The sequence below is a fragment of the Lynx rufus genome, unplaced genomic scaffold, assembly GCF_022079265.1.
Source record: "Lynx rufus isolate CCGP_SWC_20201006 ecotype Redwood Valley unplaced genomic scaffold, mLynRuf1.p SCAF_3, whole genome shotgun sequence".
NCBI classification, from domain to species: Eukaryota; Metazoa; Chordata; class Mammalia; order Carnivora; family Felidae; genus Lynx; species Lynx rufus.
This window is the reverse complement of record NW_025814845.1, coordinates 118,671,296-118,696,680: the sequence shown is the minus strand read 5'-3', so window position 1 is coordinate 118,696,680 and position 25,385 is coordinate 118,671,296. Positions and strand designations below refer to the sequence as shown.

Sequence of the window (25,385 nt, the reverse complement as noted above, 5' to 3'; positions counted from 1 at the left end):
AAACCCTAAGCTAAGATCTCATTATCTCCCAAACTGGGTTCTAATTCAAAAGATACATTTCTCTGAGAAGTAAGAATATCCAGATCATTTGCTTTATTGTAGATTCATATAAAATACTAGTATTTAAAAACCTGAGGTATACGGTAGTAAAAAAAAATTAAATTCTATTTAAGAAAATAAGCTTATTTTGATAAAGGATAGCACTTTCCTCAGCATATCTACTTATTCAACAATCCGTCTCTGAACAAGTTTTAGTAACATTGTGATTAGCGTTGACTTAGCCTCTTTAGTAAAGGCTAGCAGCATATATTCAGGTTCATTAGGTAGGTACTGAAATTAAAAGTTGTTCTTGAATTAGTTATGATAAGGCTAATTGCTTTAACAAATAACCCCCCTATCTGAACCCCTTGTGTCTTAACACAGTAAAAGTTTATCACTTGTTCATGTCACTGCCTAATGCAATAGGCAGGCACGGATGGTGAGAACTCTCCTCCACATAGTCATTCAGAGGTACTATCACCTTCAACCTGTGATGCATTTGTCTTCAACACATGGCCTTCAGGGTCATCTTAGAAGGAGAAAGGCATACCACATACATAAGCACCTTAGCTCATGGATCTCTTTGTCTTACATCTCTTAGCTAAAACTTGTCATAAGGCCAAACTAAGTAAAAGGGGACTAGGAAATGTCACCCCTGTCTGGACACTACTTGCCATCAACAGCACTATGCTATGAAAGAGAAGAACAATTCTTGGATAGTCAGCTATTTATTTCTGCTATAATGAAGGAAAGTTTTTGTTGTTGTTTTCGACAGAACTCTGCTTAGGAAGAGGATTACACTTAACTTAGAAGAAAAAAATCAGACAAGTTATTTGAGACAAAGAGTAAGATGCTGAGCACATACTGAGAAACAAAACAAGAAAAACTTCAAAGTTCTAAAGATTTCCTTTTGTTTTATATAGATTATTGGGATGAATTTGCTTATTCAAGTTGAGGGTAGAAGCTGGGACAGTGAATGATTCTGAGTGGTAGAGAAGAGAGAAAACTGACTTTCCAGGAAGATTATTAGGTATTGGAGGAATGAGAAGGCCTGATAAAGACTTAAGGCAGGACAAAGAAGGAAAATACTAGGTGAGGGCACAACTGCAGGAAGTCTTTGAAAGTTAGAAAAGTCTAAAAAGAATGCCCAAAGAGTGGCTTATGGAGTGCCTGAGTGGGGCGGGGTGGGGGGGAGCAGGGTGGAAAGTAAGGAAAGGTGGGGAAAAAAAGATTGTTCATTTAGAGAATTTAAAGCGATGCTTAGATCTGTGTTTGGCACAAGATGAAAATAGAGATGATACAGGAGAGAAGCAAGAGAATAGAGATATCAACATTAGCATTTACTCTCTGTAAACACAATTTCAATATCATCAAAAATGCTTACATAGTACATATTATTTTTCCTAGATAGTGGCATTTTATCAGTTAGGGTTCAGTGCAGGAGACAGAAACAACACTAGGTACTTGAGGCAAAAATGGGTTTAGTATAAAGATTAACTGTTTATGAAAACTTTAACAAATTGGAGGACTAGAAGTCAGGAGGCCACCACATGACTTTTGGCATCAAAGTTTTTACACCACTCCAGACTCCAGTGGTCAGGAACTGCTGCGACCACAGCCACGCCGCTGCCAAAGTCACATTGTCCCCACGTACACCAAGCAAGTGAAAACATGGGGTCCAACTGCCACAGCCACCCGCATTTGCTGGAGCTCATCCACCCCTCTCAGTGTTACTGTCTTCCTTGTATTCTCTAGGTCTCAGGATGAGACATCTCCTTAGTGGGAACTAAACTGCATCCAGAGGATCAGAACAAGGGGGTTGAGAAGTTTAGATGTTTGCTATTATGCTCAATGATTCTGATGAGGTGCAGGACATAGGAAGGGGACGAAAGTGGATCCAGGATCCAAAACAGACATTTTACTTTCATAGTCAATACTTCCTTTCTGGAATCAATCATTTCATTAAAAGATTAGTAATTTTTTTCCTTTTATGTATTATATTAGTATTTATAAGTTATCTAAAACATACTAATTCATTTTATCACAAATGCATAGCCCTCCTCTCCTGGTCAGAGTCCCCCTTACCCCCAAAGGCCTCTTTAACCAAATACCTTACACAGAAGCACAAAATATAGAACAGATTCAAAAGGAAAAATGAGTGTTGGAACTGGGGAATGGTGTGGGAATTTATTCATTTTGGCCAGTATCCTGCTTACCAGGCCCTCCCAGGTAACCTTAGGGGGAGAAACATGGAAGAAGCTTTGAGACTCATGGGTACATAGTAAGTAATGAAGATTTTATTCTCACTTCAGCAAGATACAGTGAGAGAAGGTATAAATTAAGGCAAGGGAAGGAGGCAGCAGTAATTTAAATTGTGTTCTTTACCAGACTATTGATCAAATATTTTGATTGAACTGGTTGGTCAAGCTCAACTTGAGCTTAACTACTGTGACTTCTATTGAGTTGATCAGCTGTTATAATTGACCTCATTGACAGATTTGTTGATTTAATACAGATAAATCTTTAAAGGCAGTATTTTTCTGTCTGGGAACATTCCTCATTCAAATACACTTTGAAACATGTTCTGCTTCAGTCAGGAAAGGTTTTTTTTTTGTCGTTAAATTGTCATGTAGATATGCAAAATAAATGTCATCCAGCTGTTTTATGACTTCCCCAGACACTCAGGTACCTGGATGACAAGTATAGCAAACATCTAGCAGGTGGTGTGAGTGGCCCAAAGCAGGTCTTGTATTCTCAACCTGGAGATAATCCATACTTTCTGGTTTGTGAAAGAAGGAAGAACTCTGGTCTACAACTTAGAGTTATGATTAACAAATGAATGTCTCCTCAGGGTGATATGTGTGTGTGTGTGTGTGTGTGTGTGTGTGTGTGTGTGCGTGCATGTGCATGAGAGAGAGGGAAAGAGCGAGAGAGAGAGAGTTGGCAGGGGAAGGAGACTTGAACTTCTTTTTTTTTCCCCACATATAGGCAGATCTTGGAGATAATTCAGGTTCTGTTCCACACCACTGCAATAAAGCAAATACTGTAATAAACCGAGTCAAATGATTTGTCTTTGTTTCCTAGTGCATATAAAAGTTACATATACAGGGGCGCCTGGGTGGCGCAGTCGGTTAAGCGTCCGACTTCAGCCAGGTCACGATCTCCCGGTCTGTGAGTTCGAGCCCCGCGTCAGGCTCTGGGCTGATGGCTCAGAGCCTGGAGCCTGTTTCCGATTCTGTGTCTCCCTCTCTCTCTGCCCCTCCCCCCGTTCATGCTCTGTCTCTCTCTGTCCCCAAAAAAATAAATAAACGTTGAAAAAAAAATTAAAAAAAAAAGTTACATATACACTACAATGCAGTCTATTAAATGTACAATAGCACTATGTCTAAAAAATGTACGTACTTTGATTAAAAATACTTTTTATAAAAAATTCTAACCATTGTCTGAGCTTTCAGCGAGTTGTAATCTTTTTGCTGGTGGAGGGTCTTGCTTTGATGCTGATGGCTGCTGACTGCTCAGGGTGGTGGTTGCTGAAGTCTGGATAACTGTGGTAATTTCTTAAAATAAGACAGCAATGAAGTTTGCACCTGAATTGACTCTTCCTTTCATGGTAGATTCTTCTGTAGTATATGATGCTGTTTGATAACACTTACCCACAATAGAATTTCTTTCAAAATTGGAATCCGTTTTCTCAAACCCTGTCACTGCTTTATCAACTAAGTTTGTACAATATTCTCAATCATTTGTAGTCATTTCAACATTCTTCACAGAATCTTCACCAGATGTAGATTCTATCTCAAGAAACTACTTTCTTTGCTCATCTATAAGAAGCAACTCCTCATCTGTTAACATTTTATCATAAGATTGCAGCAATTCAGTCACATCTTCAGGCTCTACTTCTAACTCTAGTTCCCTTGCTGTTTCCACACATCAGAGTTACTTCTGGAGTCTTGAATCCCTGAAAGTAATCCATGAGGGTTGGAATTAACTTCTTCCAAAATTCTGTTATGTTGATATTTTAACCTCTTCCCATGAATCATGAGTGTTCTTAATGGAATCTGAAATGATGAATCCTTTCTAGAAAGTTTTTAATTGACTTTTCCCAGATCACAGGAATCACTATTTATGGCAGCTTAGCCTCATGAAACGTATTTTATTAAATAGTAAGACTTGACGGTTGAAATGACCCCCTGATCCATGGATGCAGAATAGATGTTGTGTTAGCAGCCATGAAGACAACATTTATCTCATTGTGCACCTCCATCAGAGCTTTGGGGTGGCCGGGTATATTGTCAACAAGCAGTAATATTTTGAAAGTAATCTTTTTCTCTGTCCAGTTGGTTTCAATAGTGGGCTTAAGGTATTCAGTAAACAGATGTGCTGTCATCCAGGCTTTGCTATTCCATTTATAGAGCACAGACAGAGTAGATTTAGCAAAATTCGGAGGGGCCCTAGGATTTTTGGAATGGTGGATAAGCATTGGCTTTAACTAAAAGTGATCAGCTGCATTAGCTCCTAACAAGAGAGACAGCCAGTCCTTTGAAGCTTTGAGGCTAGGGGTTGACTTCTCTCTAGCTGTGAAGGTCTTCAATGGCATCTTCTTCTAGTATAAGGCTGTTTCATCTATATTGAAAATCACTTGTTTTAATGTAGCCACTTTCATGAATTATCTTAGTTGAATCTTCTGGAGAACTTGCTGCAGCTTCTACATCAGCACTTACTGCTTCCTTTGTCTTGCACTTTGATGTTATGGAGATGGCTTCTTTTCTGAAACCTCATGAGCCAACATCTACTAGCTTCTGACTTTTTTTTTTCTGCCGCTTTCTCACCTCTCTCAGCCTTAATAGAACTAAAGAGGTGGAGAGACTTGCTCTGGATTAAGCTTTGGCTTAAGAGAATGTTATGGCTTGTATGATCTACTGTCCAGACCACTCAGGCTTTTTCCATGTCAGCAATTAGTCCGTTTCACTTTCTTGTCAATCGTGTGATCACTAGAGTAGCACTTTTAATTTCCTTCAAGAACTTTTCCTTTGTACTCACAACTTGGCTAACTGGTTCAAGAGCCCAAGCTTTCAGCCTGTCTTGGCTTTTGGGCATACCTTCCTCACTAAACATAATCATTGCTAGCTTTTCATTTAAAGTGACAGATGGGTGACTTTTCTTGTCACTTGAACACTTAGAGGCCATTGCAGGGTTATTAATTGGTCTAGTTTTAATACCCTTGTGTCTTAGGGAACAGGGAGACCTCAAAAAAGAGAGAATGATACAAAATCGCTAGTCAGTAGACTAGTCAGAACACACACAACACTTCCCAGTTTTTTGTGGTCTTATATGAATGGGGTTTGCAGAGCCTTAAAACAATTAGAGTATTAACATCAAAGACCACGGATTAAAGATCACCATGACAAATACAATAATAATGAAAAAATTTGAAATATCAGGTTAATTACCAGAATGTGACATAGAGACACAAATTGAGCAAATGCTATTGGACACAAGGGACCAATAGACTTGCTTGAGGCAGGGATGTCACAATTTGTAAAAAACACAGTAAGTGTGAAACAATAAAATGAAGAATGCCTGTACAGAAAAAGAGGCCTAAACAGAGCCAGGATCAAGCTCATAGAATTTCATACTTCAATGTTGTCTCTGTCTTATTCTTCTTTTTTTTTTTTTTTTTAAATTTTTTTTTTTTTTTTAACGTTTTTATTTATTTTTGGGACAGAGAGAGACAGAGCATGAACGGGGGAGGGGCAGAGAGAGAGGGAGACACAGAATCGGAAACAGGCTCCAGGCTCCGAGCCATCAGCCCAGAGCCTGACGCGGGGCTCGAACTCACGGACCGCGAGATCGTGACCTGGCTGAAGTCGGACGCCTAACCGACTGCGCCACCCAGGCGCCCCTTATTCTTCTTTTTTTAATGAATCTTTTTTGTGTCCACTGGTAAAAAATGTGTGGTTCATAGCTATAAAGGTCTTCTTACAGTATCTAAGTTGAAGGAAGTCTTATTTCAACAGAGACATTATTTTATTAAAACAGTTCTAGGGAAAGTATTTTACCTTCTTTAACCTCCATGCCCATCCCTGCAATATGGACATGCGAAGATACTACTCATCTCAACATTAGTTAGAATTTCAAAGTAGCTTTTTCACCAGGGTGCGATTTATATACTTCTGGTGTTTACCATAAGTGAACCCTTCAAGTTCTTTAAAGTAATACTTGGCACAAGTCACATTTTCTGCAATTGGCGTATTCATTCAAGGCATCTTTGTATAATAGTAAAAAATTATGATACCCAGTGTACAAATATTTAGGCAAAATAAATGTGAGTTTGCTTGAAAGATTATAGCTCAAGTATGTAGCTTCATGGTTATGTAAGTTCCTATTATATCTGTTTTTAAATATGTATATACACTCACATACAGATAATCCCGATGAATTTACTAAAGTATAGTTAGAATGTCAACATTATTTTTATAAATCTCTGCCCTGTCACTGAGTTTGCAAGAAATTATTTTTAATGTATTACCATTTTTAACACACTCCAGATTGTTGGCTGCCCTTCTTGCCACGTGGATTTAACCAATTTAGCAGTCGGTGTTGAATGTGTTCCATATTTAAAAAAATAATGCTTACAAAGAAGGAGTAAGGGAAGCCACTTACATAAGGATTTAGGTGGGTGATTAGCAATCAAAACGAAGCTGTGCTTTTTAGTGCCTGTCCTGTAAAGGTCATTCATGATGATCATTTCCCAGAATCCTCAAAGCTTAGGTAAGGGTTTTGTTGTTGTTTAAGGTACAAGAAGTTTTCAAAAAGATTGGGAATGCTAATTTTCTTGAAATAACAATGTGTGCATCCTGCACTCTAGCTTCCTTCAGTTTTTTATTGCATACCTTTTGAAAACAAGATTTGAAAAATTCTATGTAAATTTTGGAGTTATTATTAGATATTTCTAGGGACGCCTTGGTGGCTCAGTCAGTTAAGTGTTCGACTTCGGCTCAGGTCATTATCTCACAGCTTGTCAGTTTGAGCCCTGTGTCAGGCTCTGTGCTGACAGCTCAGAGTCTGGACCCTGCTTCAGATTCTGTATCTCCCTCTCTCTCTGCCTGTCCACTACTCACACTTTGTCTCTCTCTCTCTCAAGAATAAATAAATATTAAAAAAATTTTAAGTATTTCTGGAGTTCATGTGGTAAGTTATTTTTCATCCTTCTTCTCTCTCACTCTCTCTCTCTATTTCTACATACATATGTAGATATGTGTGTATGTGTGTATGTATAACCTCTGCTGTCTGAGAACTGGCTTTTCTTCTGTGTTGTGCATTTAGGCAGCATCTTAGACATATGTACTCAACCTCCATCAAAGGTATATAACCTTGACTTCTCTTTAAGAAACTTGTCTGCCCACTCTCACGCCCTACCTAGGCCCTATTTCTCCCACTCCTCATTCCCATCTCTGGAAATCTGTATCTACTGATCATCCAGGACTCAGTAGCTTTCAGTTTGAATATATACATGTTGCTTAATTTGAAAATGTTCTCTTGCTATTTATGAATCATGTCTATCATCCCATTAATTAAGCAAAATTACCGGGGCACCTGGGTGGCTCAGTCGGTTGGGCATCCGACTTCAGCTCAGGTCATGATTTCACAGCTCGTGAGTTCGAGCCCCGCGTCAGGCTCTGTGCCAACAACTCAGAGCCTGGAGCCTGCTTCAGATTCTGTGTCTCCCTCTCTCTCTGCCCCTCCCCTGCTCATGCTCTGTCTCTCTCTGTCTCAAAAATAAATTAAAAAAAAATTTTAAAAATTAAGCAAAATTACCATAGTCATCCCCTATTTCCTGGAACTTATGTCTACTAAACCCCTTGAAAATTATTAGAGATTGACTGGAGTAGTTTCAGATGGAAAGTGGAAAGCAGCAGTAGAAAGTTACATTAAAAGAGGGCCAAATTTCTACAGCACTCCTCCCAGATCCGTCCCATTCAAACCTCACATGGAGGTGTTCTGGGAGCTGACTACCTACACTTAAGTCCAAGATGACTGCAGCATGTGTGGGAAACATGTACTATTTCATTTCTTCTCTCTCCTCTCTCCAGAGTTAGCATAACCAAATTCATGGAGTAATAGCAGAATTCCAATGGAGTATTTTCTTTTTATATTTTTTAATTTGCGTATAGTTGACACACAGTGTTACATTAATTTCAGGTGTATGACATAGTGACTCAACTTCTCTATACATTATGCTATGCTCACCACAGGGTGGCTACCATCTGTCACCATACAACACTTACAATATCATTGAATGTATTCCCTATGTGTGCCTTTTATTCCCATGACTTATTCATTCCATAACTGGAAGCCTGTATCTCGCACTCCCCTTTACCCATTTTGCCCATCCCACCACTCTTCTTCCCTCTGACAACCATCATCAGTTTCTCTGTTTATAGGTCTGATTCTGCTTGTTTTTATTTACCCATTTGTTTTGTTTTGTTTTGTTTTGCTAGATTCTACATAGAAGTGAAATCCTGTGGTATTAGTCTTTTTCAGTCTGATTCATTTCACTTAGCCTAATACAGTCTAGGTCCATCCATGTTGTAAGTGCAAGATCCTATAATTTCCTATGGCTGTGTAATATTCTATTATCTGTGTCTGTATGTCTATATCTTTATATCTCTATATCTATATCTGTATGTCACATTTTTCTTATCCATTTGTCTATGAGTGAATACTTAACTGCTTCCATATCTTGGCTACTGTAAATAATGCTACAATAAACACTGAGGTGCATATATCTTTTTAAACTAGTGTTTTCATGTTCCATGGGTAAATACCCCACAATAGAATTATTGAATTATTTGGCATTTCAGTGTTTAATTTTTTGAGGAACCTCTATACTGTTTTCCACAGTGGCTGTGCAATTTATATTCCCATCAATAGTTCATAAGGGTTCCTTTTTCTCCGCATCCTTGCCAATATTTATTCCTTGTCTTTTTGATTTTAGCCATTCTGACAGGTATAAGGTAATATCTCATTGTGCTTTTGATTTACATGTTCCTGATGGCTAGTGATGTTGAGCATCTTTTCATGTGTCTGTTTGGCCATCTATATGTCTTTTTTTAAAAAAATGTCTATTCAGGTCCTCTGCCCATTTTTGAATCGGGTATTTTTAAAGATTCATTTCAGCATTGAGGAAATGGCTCATGACTTTTACCTTAAATTTTACATTGGAACAGTATATTTGGTCTCAATAAAAATCTATCTTTAGGTAAATGATGAAGGTTGTTGGCATTTACAACATGGTAGTATTTATCAAGCTAAAATAATACTTTCAAAATTAATCACTTAAGAAAAACACAATATATTCTCTAGACTAATTTTGTTTCACATGCATCCAACTTCTGTAAAATATATCTTATAGATGTTAATTATCGACTACTGTGATCCATAAGAATACACATTATAAACATCAGTTTCCCTTCTTTTAAGGATTACCTTTGGGTATCACAATTTGATTTTTTAACATCAACAGAGGTTTCAAGGGAAAATGCAAGTTTTAGCAAGACATCAGGTATGGCTCAACATCGTGCTGGATACTTGGGCCAACACAGAAAACACATTAGGTAAGACAACAGCTCAATTCAAATACATAAGATAGAACTAATGCTTGGCCGTCTACTTTTTGTGGCACAACACAGTTTTAAGATCATAATAACAGACAGAACCACAGGGGAGATAAAAAGTTAACCTTTAGAAATTCTGTGGAATAGCACTGAAATGTCAAACTACAATAAAGAGCAATAACAGAGGTTTTAAAAAATATTTTCACTAAGAATAATTATGTATTGCTAAATTGCACTAAGTTCCATCTGTATGCCCAATGCTGTAAGTTTGAAAATACAGAGATTCTTACAGTCTAGCAGGATAGACAAACATATGAACAATTAATCCTCTCTGGGAGTGATCAAGGTGATCAAGGTAGGCTCTTAGAATGGGATTGCATCTTCTAGTAGGTTTAGGGATTTTATTTCTCTTTTTTTTAAGGTTTTTTTTTTTTTAATGTTTATTTGTTTTTGAGCGATCACTGGGGAGGGCAGAAAGAGAGAGGGACACAGAGGATTTCAAGCAGGCTCCGCACTGACAGCCGACAGCCCAATGCGAGGCTTGAACTCAGGAACCGTGAGATCATGACCTGAGCTGAAGTCCATGCTTAACCGACTGAGCCACCCAGCACCCTAGTATAGGGGTTTTCTAGACAAATGCAGCAACTCTGAAGTAAAAGAGAATATTTGGAAAATTATAGGTAAGGAAGAACATGAGGTATTCTGGAAACTGCACACTTATCAGCTGCAATGAAAACTTTTACAGAAGGTAATTAGAAATTACAGAGACCTGGTTGCCACGTGTATCTGATTCCATGATTACAACTTATCCTATAAGAATGGATCAATGGTACCAAAGGTTTCATTTCATTATTTAAATGAGTTACCTGATAAGCTGCTGGGGTTTTTTGTTGTTATTATTTATCATGTTTCCCTAAATCAGGTGATCTAATCAATCATAACACACATGCAAATGAGGAAAAGTGTACTGAACATTTTCTCCTAAAAATGTCATTTGTAGCATGTTTAAAGTTCCCACAAAGTGGTAGGTCACATATATAGGAGCAGAGTTATAGAAGTGAGAGGGCTATGCATTTGAGAGACAAGGAAAATGAAGTCTAGAAAAGTTTAAGTGACCTGTCCAATAGACCTGGCAGATCCTTTTCCAGAAGCAGAAAAGAAAAGCCACAGCAACTCCCTCAGCCTTGGTTATTTTGCCTGCTTAGAGTCAAGTTCATTGATAATGGCAGGGAAGTTCCCAATTTTCCAGATGTTGGGACAGGCCCTTCTCATCACACATAGTTTTGCCTCTATTTGTTGAGTTCTGACAGGAGCTGTTCGGTGTAGTGGAGGAAGAGGCAACTTCAGTTCTGGAAATGCCAGGGCACACTACTCTATGTGCAGCTGCCACTTCTTTTGATTTCAGAAGATAACAATTTCTACTAAGAGGAAAATAAAATCTGAAATTGTAGAAAGATAGGAAATGATGATGGCACTGTCTTTTGTTGATTTTCAGGTGGTTAATTATCAGTTGAATTAATGGTCATTTATCTTTTCCTTGCTTAGAAATCGTTCCATTCCAATTTTGAGAAGTTAAAATCAGAAATGCTTTCTGAAGTGGAAAATGGAGAGGAGGAGGACAGTTAATTATCAAAGCATATACAGAAAGGGGGTTTAGCAAATCCCCTAGCATTGTTTACAGAAATATTAAATATAAGACTTTGTTAGCTTTCATGAACAAAGTATTGGATGTTTAATTCTTATACAGATAATTGGGAAACTTATTTTAAACTATTAATCTGTTAATAGTTTTATTTGTTTTTGAAAAAAATAGGACAATTATGATATAACTACACAGACAGTCCCCAGCTTACAATGGTCCAACTTTTGACTTTATGATGGTGCAAAAGTGCTTCAGATTCAGTAAACATTGTAATTTGAATTTTGATTTTTTTCCTGGGCTAGTGATATACAGTATGATACTTTCTCATGATACTGGGCAGCAGCAGTGAACCCTGGCTCCCACTCGGCCACACACTCACAAGTGTAAACTGATACACTTAACAACCATTCTTTACCCATATAGTCATTGTTTTTCAGTTTCAGTACAGTGTTCAATAAATTACATGAAATAATGCCTTATTATTAAATAGGCTTTATAATAGATTATTGTGCCCAACTGTAAGCTAATATGAGTATTCTGAGCACATTTAGGGTAGGCTAGGCTAAGCTATGAGGTTCATTAGGTTGAGTGTGCCAAATGCATTTTTGACTTATGGTATTTTCAATTTATGATGGGTTTATCAGAATGCAATGCCATTGAAGGTTGAGGAAGATCTGTATAGTGATGAGACCTCTTGGTCCTACAATGTCTTGCTCTGTGCAGAGGGGAGCAGTCAGAGAAGGGTAAGAGCAGACCCATCTAAGTCAGGCCCTAAGATAAGGGCCATCCTCACCCAAGTCTAAGGCTAGTACTGGATTGGGGATATGACACATGATGTAGACAGAAGGAGTTTAGAGACATGATAGGACATCTAGTTGAAAATATTCTAGAGGGAATTGGAAATACCAGCCTGCAAATCAGGATGGAGTATGTAAATGTAGTAATCTGTTAGAATTGATCATTGAAGCCTGGAGACTGAATGACATTTCCATGGAAAATATGGAGTGGAAAAAAAGAGAATGATTGAGAATTGAACTTAGGAAATGCCCATGCACATATAATTTATTGATTTAGATAATAACAATAATGTTCTTGCAAAGTATCATTATTTATTATTATTATTATTACTATTATTACCATAACAACAATTACAATTTATGGAGCCACTAAGCACCAGTCGATCTGAATGGATTAGCTCATTTTATCCTCACAATCCCTTAAAGTGAGTTATGTGATTAGCCTTGTATTACGGATGAGAGGGCTGCTGTATAGTTCGACTGCTTTCCTTGCATTTCTTATTAATACATTAAGAATAGCAGCGATGGCAAAGCAAACTGCTCGCTTTTGCTCTCCTGCTACATAGTTTACTCTCATTTATGTGTAGATCTTCCAAAGAAGAGTCTAGAGATCTGCCATGAGTGCGGAAATAGGTAGCAGATTGCCTGAAGTGCAGGGAGTGCCTGCTTGGAAATTTGTTTTTGTTTAAATGACATGAAAATTGTTGACATTTATCTGGAAGCAAGAAAAACGGATTTACCTTGCTCTGTGTAGGTGGGTAAACTGAACTCTCTCTCAGCTTCTATCTCTGAGTTGTTACTTAACTCAAGAAACAATAGGAGCAGACAAAAGATGCGTTTCTAGGTGCTCAGGGACTTTTGTAGAATCATCAACTGACTCATGACATTTTTAATGCTAAACAAATTGTGCATAAGTCTAGTTTGTACAGTCCCTCAAGATGATATGTGCTTCTTTTGGTAATATATGAAAATCGAAGTTGTTTTAGATATTTTAATATGAGGATTACACTGGAAAACACTAGAGAATGAACCCTTATTTCCCAGGCAATGTATTTTAAGAGCAAATGGTATTGTTTCTAGTAACAAGTAAATTGTGCTGTACCTCTGAAAAAGAGTACAACAAGTGTTATACTTACTCTTAGATAATTACAGAAATACATAACAGTTTTCCTCTCCCAGGTTAAAAAGTTTAAAAGAAAATTTAAAGGAGATGTACAGTAAGGAATTTTAATGAATTGAAATCTGATGACATTCTATAATCTTTGCATATTTGGATCATTTTTATTCTATGATGCCCATATATAAATATAAATACATGGGGATATGCATATACATCATATACTATATGGCATCATAATATAAATTTGAAATTATTTTCGATGGCTTGAGTTTGCAAATGTGGATCACTCACGATGAGCTAGGTTATGCTAGGGAAATAAACAATGTCAACTTTTAAGGGCTTAAAAGAACAAAAGCATGTTTCTCACTTAAGATACATGTCCACAGTGGATTGGCTGGGGCTGAGGAAACTCTTTACAATTGGAGACCAGGGTGAAGGTAGATTTTCTACCATCTGCAGCAAAGCCAATCAGTGGCAGTGGGAAAGGGATCTTGAAAATTGTTCACTAGCCATCAAAGCATCTACCCGAAGGTGACACCCATAACTTCTAACCTTTCATTGGTCAGAGCAAGTTCATGTCTATGTCATTCTAATAAATGTAATCCTACTGTGTGCACAGAAATGGAGAAAAAGGAAATACAGTAAAACCTTGGTTTGTGAGCATAATTCGTTCCAGAAACATACTTGTAATCTGAAGCACTTGTACATCAAAGTGAATTTCCTCATAAGAAATAATGGAAACTCAGATGATTTGTTCCACAACCCAAAAATATTCATGTAAAAAATGATTACAATACTGTAATATAATACAAAATAGTAAAGAAAATACAACATATAAAGAAAAATAAACAAATTAACCTATACTTACCTTGGAAAACCTTCATGGCTGGTGTGAGGGAGACGAGAGAGGAGGGTTATTGTGTAGGGTGACTTTCACTATCAATAATGAAATCACTGCTATCTATTGACTCAGTGGGACCTTTTTGTTTTCACAAAAACAACTTTAACAAGGAACCTATCCAATGACACTTGCTTTTGCCTCCTTTTGAGGATTTCATGGAAATGTGACATTGCACTGTCATTAAACAGATTCATCGCTCACACTGCTAAGGCCTCATTCAGGTGGTGCTTTTCTAAAAAATGTTGCACTGTTTCCCACATTTTACACATCTCCCTGATCTCATTTGAAGTGAGGGATCCCTCGACCTTTTTCTCCTCCTCCTCTGCAGACGAGATCTCCTCCACAACCTCTTGCTGTTGCTCACGATGCAGATCCATCAGTTCGTTGGTGGTCAGCTCCTGGCCATGTCCTCCACCAGCTCTTGAATGTCAATCACCTCCAGTCCCATGGTCTTCCCCAGGGACACAATTTCATTGACCACTGGTGGCTCCTGTTCATGAGCAAGCCCCTCTAAGTCATTTCCAAGAAAGTAATCAAGCCACAGTTTTCTCTAAGCAGAATTTAGGGTCCTCTAGAGTATTAATAAACTCTTGTCATATACTGTACTTAATGTAACTGGCAATAAGGCAGCAGAGGAAGCAGGCAGCCTGACCTAGAATGAAGCAAAGCATTTCTAAGTTTACTCTTATATAGAAAAGCAAAGGACTGTCCACAGGTACTTTGAAGTGACAAAAAATACACTAGTGCCAGTTGTAGGCACCTACCAATGTTCTGAAAAATCTGATTTCTGCCAAACACCATGGACTGAGACTGAGCATCTGAGCATGGAAGACAATCACCCAAAATCCCACAGTGAGAGAGAGAGAAGAACCATTGGCTCAGTTGTGATCATGTGACTTTCTGTATCATGTGTACTACTCATATTGCAAGACATTACTTGTTTATCAAGTGAAAATTTATTAGAAATGTTTGTTCCTCTTGAGGAACAGTCGCAGAACAAGCTACTTGCAATCCAAGGTTTTAGTGTACTTGGTGACTGGCACTGATGAGTACCACACTAACCCTGGTTCTAACTGTGTTTTCAAAGAAACAAATGTGGGAGTTGGGTGTTCACAACTTTTAAAGGCAGGTTATATTCTTGCAGCTTCTTATGAACACATTATTTCATTTGTTTAAGCATTTTGCTAATGAGGTCAAGATGAAATTTTTGTAACAATTTTGCTTTGCTTAACCTCACTTTGTTCCTAAAATAAAACTATTTTTTTAAGTCTAGTCTTTTAAAAAGTATAATATGGGAATCGGGGTAGGTGATTAAGAATGAATTTACTCCAGGGTGCCTGGGTGACTCAGTGTGTTAAGTGTTTGATTTGATTTCTGCTCAGGTCATGACCTCAAAGTTTGTGGGATCGAGCTCCTTGTCAGGCTCAGAGGAGCCTGCTTTGGATTCTCTCTCCCTCTCGCTGCCCCTCCCCTCTTCATGCACGGTCTGTCTCTATCTCCAAATAAATAAATAAGCATTAAAAAAATGGATTTACTCCTTGTTAAAAATGTCAACAACAGTTCTTACTATGTTCACAGGGAGATGTTGGGTCAACTTGAACTATAAAGCTCCACTATTTTTATTATTTGATATTTTTTAGAAGTATTTTTGTACATTTTAGAATCCAGGGAAACACTGGTTTCTGTTTGTTAAAGAATCAAGACAAATGTTTGAGAGCTTATTGTTTTGAATCTTTAAACTAGATTAAGATCAAAGAGCCACTGTAAAGTCTTCCTAGAAGGATTCACAAATTTGTCCTACACTGATTTGAAAGCAGACTGCCTTTTAAGAAAAGCTTTATGATTGCTGTAGAGCAGGGAGCACATTTGTCTTGTGTATGTATTCATGCAACTGAAATTGATCTCATTCAAATTGTAAGACTGATGATATATTTGCAATGCATTTTGAACATTGCCCTCCAAAGATAAAGGGTGAATGGCACAATCACTTTTTAGGCCTATAATTTTGGGCACCATGCACTGAAATGATTTTCTGATTCACTTATTTCTTGAGGCTCTGTTTCTGACATGTTTTTCATTTCCCTGCTAAGTGCATTAATTAGTGGCATCTGACTCTCTTTGTTAGCACTAGTAAAAAAAATCCTAATGCCTACCATTATGGTGTATAGCTGTTAACATACAGCAAAAAAATCGTAAGGTTTTCTACAAGCCCACGAAGCTACAAGTGAACAGATGAATGGCCTTTGAACAAAATCAAAAGATTTTTACCAAGGCAGAATTTACTGAGCCTCTTTTCCTCCAATTATCCATTTCATAATTACAGTTGATTATTTAAATTTCTATATTCTAAACATGTTTTACTTTTACTCAAGTATTTTGATATACAGTAAAACCTTGGATTGAGAGTAACTTGTTCTGCAAGTGTTCCTCAAGACAAGCAAACATTTCTAATAAATTTTAACTTGATGAATGAGTGATGTTTTGCAATACGAGTAGTATGTGATGCTGAATGTCACATGATCACAACTGAGCCAAAGGTTCTGGAAATTCACTTTGATACACAAGTGCTTTGGATTACAAGCCTATTTCCAAAATGAATTCTGCTCGTGAACCAAGGTTTTACTACATTCCATTTTTACTCTTACTCTTGTAACTTTTATTAAAGGACTCTTTTGTTTTGTGAATAATTTATATATGCATTTGTTTTCCATCAAATAGTTACGGAGTGCCTATCTTACTGCCTGAGTGGCAGGCTGCTGAGCTTTAACTGACATGGGTCCCTCCCTCTTGAAGCTTGCTGTTTGGTAAAGGAGACAACCATTAATCAAATACACAGTCTAAAGCTGCTTTCAAAAGTGCTGTGAGCTAGAGGAATATGGGATGAATAGTGCATGTAACAGGGAGATCTGAACTTGGGGTAAAGTGGGATGCTCAGGGAAATATTCTCTGATAAAGTACAGCAGAATGGTTAGAGACCTGAAAGAGAGATGAACTAGGGGCAGGTAGGCATAACCAGTGTCCTGGCAGGGGGCACATCCTGTGCAAAGATGATGGAATGGTTGGGAGCAGAGCTAGTCCTGAAAAGGGCAGAGCAAGAGCAGTGGCAACAGCAGGGGCCTCCTGACGAGGATGGAGAGGCCAATTGCAGGGTCTTCAGTGGTTTTTCATTATCCTGTGAACCATTGTGAACCACACAAGTAAGCCTTTGAAAGTTTTTAAGCTAAAGGAAAATATGTGATTTGAGTTTTGAAGAGGATCATTGCAACTGCTCTGCAAAGAAGGGTTAGAGTTGGACAAGATTGAGGCAGAGATTAGATGCGAGGATCTTGTTACTCCTGGGGCACAGCTTAGACCAGGATGGTGTTGGTGGCAAGAGGGACAAGTGGATATTTCCTAATAGTAATCAGAAAATAAAAGGAACTTGGTGATAAATTGAAAATAGCAATGAGGTATCTATAGCACAATTTTCTGAGATCTGCTCTCAGTGCACCCTGACTCAGGATTCAATGTCTGGCTGTTGAAACAAAAGTAAATTACAACAAAAAACATCATTTACTTAAAATGTTCTCATGCATTAAGAAATGAATTATATAATATATACTTTATAGCATATATACACACACACACACACACACACACACACACACACACACAAATTAGTTCTATCCAGCTTAATCAATGTGTTAATATAAATATTTTGAAAAGAAGTGGAGAACTGGCCTTTGCAGATGGCACTAGCAAATTCTATCTCCTTTGTGGAGAAACAGTCCACCCCCGGTGAGTGTCTTGGTTTATTTGGTATGACCTTTCCCCTTAGCCTGAGACTGTGGAATTGACAGTAAATGTGATCTTCATACATCCTTATTAAAAATCTACTCAAGAGAAATTGTATTCTGTTCAGAGAAGGACAGTGCCATTTTACTCAGGTGTGGATTAGATAATAGTAAATCATCTTGTAATAATGTTGAAAGCTACATCACCACCTTGGACTCATAAAAGAGAAATTACTTTTCATAGCCTACACAATGTGCACAAGCAGCTACATTTGGCAGATTTGCCTAACACCATTTTAAGTCTTTATTTTTTATTTCAAGTTTTTGATGCTAAGTAAAGATGTTTTGGTTATATAAGATTTATCATTCTTCTGACTGATATCCAAGGACTTCCCCAAGTCACACACTTAAATTTCTAGGAACATTTATTCATTCTCATGCAAAAACTTTCAAGTGAGAAGTTGGATGAAGGCCTCTTCCCCTTCCCTTCCTTTTTTCTTCCTCCATCTCTCTGTCCTTTCTTTTCTGTTTTAAAGGTGACCACTTTTCTTGGTAATGACACCTTAATACCCACATCGTTTTCTCCATCGGTATATCTACTGACTTGTTTTCTTCAAGCTATATCCAGAATCCAGACAATTCTCACCACCTCCATCCACCATTTTGGCTCTAATCTAAATCAACGTCATCTCCATCCTATGTTATTTTAATGACCGTCTGACTACTCTTCTGGCTTTTAACCTTGCCCCATGGTTATATTCTCTTCACAGTAGTCAATGACCCCTGAACAATGTCACCTGTGTCATACACTCCTATAAGTAAATGGTTCTTTGCCCATCTCAGAGTAATGACTATGTTACTATCATCGTCCTCAGTATACTGCATTATTTGTACTTGAGCTCATTCTCTGAACTCCTCTCCTTCTTTCCTCCTCTCTAGTCACACCCAGGTCTCCCTGCTGTCTCTCAGACATTCCAAGAATCCTTCCACATTAAGGCCTGTGCCTGAATGTTCTTCCTCCAGGTATCTTGATTTGTTTCGTCACTGTCTTCAGGGATCTATGCAATCATTCTGGTTAAAAGGTTTTTTTCTGACCACCTTATCTAAAATAGCACCTTTCATTCATTCTCAATTACTTTTACTGCCTTAATTTTCTTTGTTATACTTATCAACCTCCTAATATATATGTATGTTTGTTTACTTGCTTATTTCTTTTTCTACTAGAATGTAAGCCCTATAATTGTTGGGACTTTGACTTTTGCTCAGCTCAGTGTCCTCAGCATTTGGAATAGTGCCTCCTCTCTAACACGTGCTCAATTGCTTTTGGTTTAAGGCATAAAATTTGCTATAATTCATGTTTTCTAGAACCTGAAAAAGGACAAAGAATTGATTGTTCCCTAGAGATTCCAAATAGAATGCATCTCTGCCCACACTCTGATTTTAGGATGCCTGGCCTCCACAACTGTAGGAAAATATATTTGTGTTGTCTTAAGACACTAAATTTGTTGGGGCACCTGGGTGGCTCAGTCAGTTAAGCATCCGACTTCGGCTCAGGTCATGATCTCATAGTCCGTGAGTTCGAGCCCCATGTCGGGCTCTGTGCTGACCGCTCAGAGCCTGGAGCCTGTTTCAGATTCTGTGTCTCCCTCTCTCTCTGCCCCTCCCCTGTTCATGCTCTGTCTCTCTCTGTCTCAAAAATAAATAAACGTTAAAATTAAAAAAAAAATAAATTTGTGATAGTTTGTTTCAACAACAATAAAAAACTAACAAGCTTCTGGAGCTATCTAAGATGCAACCTCATAATCCTTTTTTTCAGTGCTTCAGGTATGTATGGATTGAAGTTGGCATATGTGGTAGTCATTAGTATTGTTCACAAAATATTTCTGGATTTCCTTTTGGGTATATGGCAGAATACTGTCCCTTGAAGTTAGGTATGACCATGTGACTTTCTCAGGAAGATGACTAGTTAAGTGAAGTAGCATATGTAACTTCTAGGTAATGTTTATAAGCTTTTGCAAATTTTGTCCTAATGCCATTTTTCTTGTTATTGTGAGTGTAGAATCTTGATGAGATATACTCTCCACGGCCTGCTTTCCTGAGAAACAATGAGCACATTCCTTTAGCTAATGCTAATGGACTTGTGGTGTGAATGAGAGATCATTTTGTGCAAGCTGCTGAGATTTGGGGGTTATTTTGTCAAAATAGCAAAATAGTCCAGTGGTTCTTAAGTGTTTTGGTCTTAGGATCATTTTTACACTCTTAAAATTTCTTGACATCCCAAAGAGTTTTAGTTTATGAGGGACTATCTATGAATATTTATCATGCTAGGAATTAAAATAGACATTCTTAAATAATTCACTTAAAAATAATAAATAACAGGGGCGCCTGGGTGGCGCAGTCGGTTAAGCGTCCGACTTCAGCCAGGTCACGATCTCGCGGTCCGTGAGTTCGAGCCCCGCGTCGGGCTCTGGGCTGATGGCTCAGAGCCTGGAGCCTGTTTCTGATTCTGTGTCTCCCTCTCTCTGCCCCTCCCCCGTTCATGCTCTGTCTCTCTCTGTCCCAAAAATAAAATAAACGTTGAAAAAAAAAATAATAAATAACAAAGATAAGCCCATTTTATGCCCACATAAAAATATTTTAATGACAAAGAAAAAATAGTTTTATGAAAAGAATATTTCTTTTATTTATATATTTTTATATATTTTTAATGTTTGGCTTTATATGAGTCAACCGGATTCTCATATCTGCTCTAAGAGCATTCAGACTGTTGTCATTCTTGTGTTTGAAGTATATGGAAAAGACTCAACCTCATGTAGTTATGTAGTTGTAATGGGAGAAGTATTTTAATACCCTTTTTAGATAATTGTGGATATTCTTTTTTGGTGTTACACTAGAACTCTGTAAATAGTATTTTCTTAAAGGTGAATTACAATGTGGAACTGAAATCATATTAACGAACTTCTCATACTGTTACATGAGATCCACCGGTCTTTTTTTTATTATTCAAGTATAATTAACATACAGTGTTATATCAGTTTCAGGTGTACAGTATAACGATCGAGCAATGCTATACAGTTCTCAGTGCTCAACTATAAAATTCCTAAAAGAAAGCATAGGCAATAATTTCTTTGACAGAAGCCATAGAATGATTTTTCTAGATATGCCTCCTTTGGCAAAGGAAACAAAAGCAAATTTAAACTTTGGGGACTATATCAAAATAAAAATCTTCTGCACAGTGAAGGAAACTATCAGCAAAACAAAAAGGCAGCCTAATGAATGGGAAAAGATATTTACAAATGACATATTGGATAATGGATTAATATCCAAAATATATAAAGAACTTATTCAAGTCAACACCAAAAAAAAAAAAAAAAAACAAATAAACAATAATCTAACTAAAAATCGACAGAAGACCTGAACAGACATGTTTTTCAAAGAAAATGTACAAATGGCCAACAAACACATAAAAAGATCATCACAGAAATGCAAATCAAAACCATATGAGATATCACTTTACCCCTGTCAGATTGGCTAAAACCATTGGTCTATCTTACATTTTAAATGGACACATTCATGACTCTGTAAAGGCATCTATTGGTCATTTGAAAAACATTGACTTACTAGGTTTTGCAGATGTCCTAAATGATAACACATTTCATTACACAATATCAAAACCCAACTTTGTTTTTATTATTCTCAAGTTGGTTAATATACAGTGTAGTCTTGGCTTCAGGAGTAGATCCAGTGATTCATCACTTGCATGCAACACCCAGTGTTCATCCCAACAAATGCCCTTCTTAATGCCCGTCACCCATTTTCCCCACCCACCCCTACCTCTTTATCACCATCAAACCTCAGTTTGTTCTCTGTATTTAACAGTCTCTTATAGTTTGCCTCCCTCTCTGTTTTTACCTACTTTTCCTACCCCAAACCCAACATTCTTTAGTATCGCTAACAAAATCTTTAAAAAGGTTTTATATATCAAGAAACTGTTAAGGAACTGTTACCGGATACAAATTTTACAAAATTCTAGCATTCTTTTGAATATTCAAATTCTATTGTGTGTTGAGCATCAACATTGTTTTCCTTGAAGTGACAAAACTCACTTTGTCTATTTTCAAGAAATACTCAAGTCTGGGAATATCAGCAAAATATTCAAGCCCAAATTATTATAGTTTTTAGGTTAATCCTTTTTTTCTTTTTTTTAATTTTTAATTTTTTTGAGAGACAGAGAGAGACAGTGTGAGCGGGGGAAGGACAGAGAGAGGGAAACACACAATCTGAAGCAGACTCCAGGCTCTGAGCTGTCAGCATAGAGCTCGATGTGGGGCTCAAACTCACGAACAGTGAGATCATGACCTCAGCCAAAGTCGGACGCTCAACTGACTGAGCCACCCAGGCGCCCCAAGGTTAATTATTCTTTCGAATAAAACTGGTATGTAATGAAAAGAGCATGTAGTTCAACTTGCAACATAAACAGTATTTCCCAGAGACCATTATGGACAGCAGCTTCTGACATGGCTCTTAATGATCCCAGCCTCCCAGAGATCATGCTTTTGTATAATTCTCCCCCTTTGAATGTGGGCTGGAGCAGGTGACTGGCGTCTAACAAATAGAGTATGGCAAAAGTGAAGAGGTGTCACTTCTGTGATTGGATTATAAAAGACTGATTTCCATTTTGCCGGATTTCTCTCTCTGGCTCTTCTCACATTCATGTGGTCCCAGGTGGCACCTTGATCGCAGCCTTGTTAGAAACTTCAGCCAGAGGATCCAGCTAAGCAGTCCATGAATTTCTGACCCACAGAAACTGAGATAATAAATGTATGTTGTTTTAAGCTGCTAGGTTTTAGGGTAATTTATTATAGAAATAGATCACTAACATAGCTATCTACTTCATTATATAGAAGTACTTTATATATATGTTTAATTTTTGTCACACAGAATGAATATTAAGGTGTGTCCTTAAGTTCCAAGATTTAATAAAATTATGAATTTTTACCAATTCATCAAAGATGTTCTTAGGTAAAACTGGAATTTTAGTGCCTGGTGATGAAATATACAAAGTCTGCTAGTACCGCTTAGTTCTACTCCCTCGATTTGTTCTAAGTACCCAGTAATGTTACCCACCATCGTATTTGTACCATCAGTGCGAATGCCAACATAGTAAAAGAAAATAATATATTAATTGCTTTGATTTCACAGGACTCCTTAAAGGTTTCCTAGGCTCCCCTAAGGGATCTGAGGAATATACTTCAGAGCTGCTAATATAGACAGACTATCCCAATTATCACGTCAGATGAATTGTTACTTTTCCATCCTTTGTCTATGTGTTACAACATAGTAAAACTGCCTAAGGAAAGGCAATGCAAAATACTCTTCATTTAAAAAATAAAAGTGGTTTTTATAAGGTTTTGAAATTCTGCCTTTGGAGGACATGCACATGTTTGAGTCTGCTTTATCAATTCAGGGCTGCTGAAACATCACTTCACACCCATTTTTACTATCCATCCAGGATTATATATATAAAGAGAACAGTGTTGATTCTCAGTGTTACTTGCTGCTGCTGGTATTGGCATCTTATCTATTAATCATTAAGAAAGGGAATGTTAATATGTTTTTGGGTATATGTTTGTGGGTATGTATGTGTTTGTTATGAGTTCTGTAAGTAGGAATCTGGTACAGCTTAAATAAGGTGGATATTGCAACTATTTCCAAGTACATATTTCATGCTCACTTTGGCAGCACATATACGAAAATTGAAACAATGCAGAGAAGATTGGCATGGCCCCTGTGCAAAGATGACATGGAAATCCAAGGACATATTTCCTTTGTATCGTGTTATTACTCACACTGGTACTGTAATGGATAATAATAATACTTCCTTATGATAGGGAATTTAGAAAATAAATATGTATGAATGAAAAATTATGCATTATCTTGCCACTAAGAGAAAACCATGGCTACCTGTTTTATGTGTTTTCTTTCTTTACATGCATTTAAATTCATATGGGTATATTTTAAATTTTCCTTAACAATATTAATGGGCAATTTCAACCCTAGAGCTTGCTTTCAAACTTCTGCTTGTGCTTGTAGATAAATTAAACTCCAAAGTGCATTGATTTTACTGTGAAGAATCATGATTTCACATTGCAAAGGCAGCAGTATTCAATTATCCAAAGTATTTTTAAAAAGTAAAAGTTTTTTCACTGTTAATTTTATTTATATTGTTAAACATGTTATATATATTGATAATAAAAGATACATTTTATTGGTCTACCTTTTACATTCTATCCTATATGTTTTATAGGATATATTTATATATGCAAATATACATATAAATTATAAATCAAAATAAAAATGAAATAAGAAACACACCAGAATTATCTTGTGTTTTTAAATAATAGGGGTAATATGTTTCAAGTTCCTGAAGATCAATTTTGCTTTATTAAACATGGATCCCCAGATGTTACAAGGCAGTCAGCACTAGTTTAAAATGCAGGTGGTATTCCCTTATGCATCCTACTTTAGAGCATGTCACGGTAGATTAACTTATCTCAGAGCTCTACACAATTGATCCCTGTCACTGTGGCTGAGCTGATCCTTTGCAGCTGATTGACACATTATGGCCAAAAGTAATACACTAGCCAGATCTCTGATAGGCTGTTATAGTGAGATCTCTCATTCTTTCCCCACCTTGATTTCTACCGAAGAATCGAATAAACTCGCTAAATATACAATGGGAAAATCTGAACATAGGTATATGTTTTCTGTGGCTGGCTACTGCTCATCTCTTCTTCACACTTATACCTATTGATTTTAAGATGAAATTAGAAAAATAAAAGTGCTCTTAAATGTTACAGAATGTTCCTTGCAGGCTTCTATATTTCACGGGTCAGAGAAGGGTCACTAGATATACATATATTGATAACTGTTTTATATTTAATGGCCAGGGATTCCTACTATTAAAAGCTGGGATCTAGGCTATTACTACCCTCATTTATTATTTATAAAACTCTGTCAGTGTACATGGTATTTAATGTTGGATGAAATTGTGCCAGACAAATTCCCCTCCGTGAGGAGCCTCCAAGCTGAAAACAGGAGGAGAAAGATGCAGGAGAGAAATCGTGGGAAGGACAGAGAGTGATTAAGGGTTGTAAACTTAGCATTGCTTTACCCAGTAGGTGGACGACAGAGAGAACCTGAATGCTGAGAAATGATTCTAAGATTGGGAAGCCATTCAGTGTAATAAAGCCAATAACTAGAAGCAAGGAAAGGCATTAGAAAAGGAGAATCTTAGCCCTCTAAGTGAGAACTCTGTATCTTCAGCTCTGACACTTCTTCATACACTATGTTCACCTGGTTTCTCAGCACCCCCTCTTACTCATTGTGTTCCAAACCAGTGGGTCTCAAACTTGAACATCATCAGAATGATGGGCAAGTGGGTAGGGGTTGTTAAAACAGAGATTACTAGACCATATGTCAGTCCAAGTATCTGA

General features: G+C 37.3%; 1 protein-coding gene and 1 non-coding gene across 3 annotated transcripts in view; both read left to right on the top strand.

The window, feature by feature from the left end:
• Nucleotides 1-25,385, top strand: part of INPP4B (inositol polyphosphate-4-phosphatase type II B) — a 763,493-nt gene that overhangs the window by 292,878 nt on the left and 445,230 nt on the right. The window lies entirely within an intron of this gene.
• Nucleotides 23,616-23,723, top strand: LOC124521397 (U6 spliceosomal RNA). The gene has a single exon (XR_006964494.1). It is a non-coding gene; the product is annotated as a U6 spliceosomal RNA (small nuclear RNA).